Genomic DNA, 1143 nt, shown 5'->3' with positions numbered 1-1143 from the left:
GCCACAGTGACAATTTTTCTTAGCAGCCAGTGAGCCTTGGAAGTTAATGTGTTTGGTTTTTCAACCACACACAAACAAAAAAAATCATGGGGAAAACATTGCTAAGAAATAAAACCTACCTGACGTTGCTAGCCACTATCATGTTTGTTAATTTTTGTATCGGTGATGAACGATTCACTTTTTTCTTCAGAACTATCATTCCTGAAACTGAAAGTATATAAAGACAGATCTATTATTTATTGTTTTAAATGATGAAAAGAGAAACAATCTGAAAAATGGAGAAATACTTATGTAATTAAAAATGATTTTTGAACAAATATTTCTTTACTTTTCTTAATGAAATGCTTCATGAATTTGCGTGTCATCTTTGCGCAGGGGCCATGCTAATCCTCTCTGTATCAGTCTAATTTTAGTATATGTGCTGCTGAAATGAGCACATTAAACAAATTCTTACCATTCATTTCATTCATCTCTTTTTTTGAAACCAAGTTGACAAAATGTCCCTCATAGACTCATTTTCAAATAAGAACAATTTTTAGGCTGTGTGTGGTGGCTCACGCCTGTAATCCCAGCACTTTGGGAGGCTGAGGTGGGTGGATCACCTGGGGTTGGGAGTTTGAGACCAGCCTGGCTAACACGATGAAACCCCATCTCTACTAAAAATACAAAAAATTAGCTGGGCGTGGTGGCATATGCCTGTAATCCCAGCTACTAGGGAAGCTGAGGCAGGAGAATCACTTGAACCCAGGAGGTAGAGGTTGCAGTGAGCCGAGATCACGCCATTGCACTCCAGTCTGGGACACAGAGTGACACTCTGTCTCACAAAAAAGAAAAAAAAGAACAATTTAAAAAAATTAATTGCCAGTCTCTTACCTAAAGCCTCCTATACATTTCTATAAATTGTATAAAGGTAAGGCCGGGCGCAGTGGCTAACGCCTGTAATCCCAGCACTTTGATAGGCTGAGGTGGGAAGATCATGAGGTCAGGAGATCGAGACCATCCTGGCTAACACGGTGAAACCCCCGTCTCTCCTAAAAATACAAAAAAATTAGCTGGGAAGGCACCTGTAGTCCCAGTTACTGGGGAGGCTGAGGCAGGAGAATGGCGTGAACCCAGGAAGCGGAGCTTGCAGTGAGCTGACAT

General features: G+C 40.9%; 1 non-coding gene across 1 annotated transcript; it reads right to left on the bottom strand.

Annotated features, from left to right (window-relative positions):
* Positions 1-330: 330 nt before the first annotated feature.
* Positions 331-437, bottom strand: LOC115895616. The gene has a single exon (XR_004055797.1). It is a non-coding gene; the product is annotated as a U6 spliceosomal RNA (small nuclear RNA).
* Between the last annotated feature and the right edge of the window lie 706 nt (positions 438-1143).

Source organism: Rhinopithecus roxellana, chromosome 21, assembly GCF_007565055.1.
Source record: "Rhinopithecus roxellana isolate Shanxi Qingling chromosome 21, ASM756505v1, whole genome shotgun sequence".
Taxonomy (NCBI): Eukaryota; Metazoa; Chordata; class Mammalia; order Primates; family Cercopithecidae; genus Rhinopithecus; species Rhinopithecus roxellana.
Note: the sequence above shows the minus strand (reverse complement) of the source record. Positions and strands in the feature narration are given on the sequence as shown.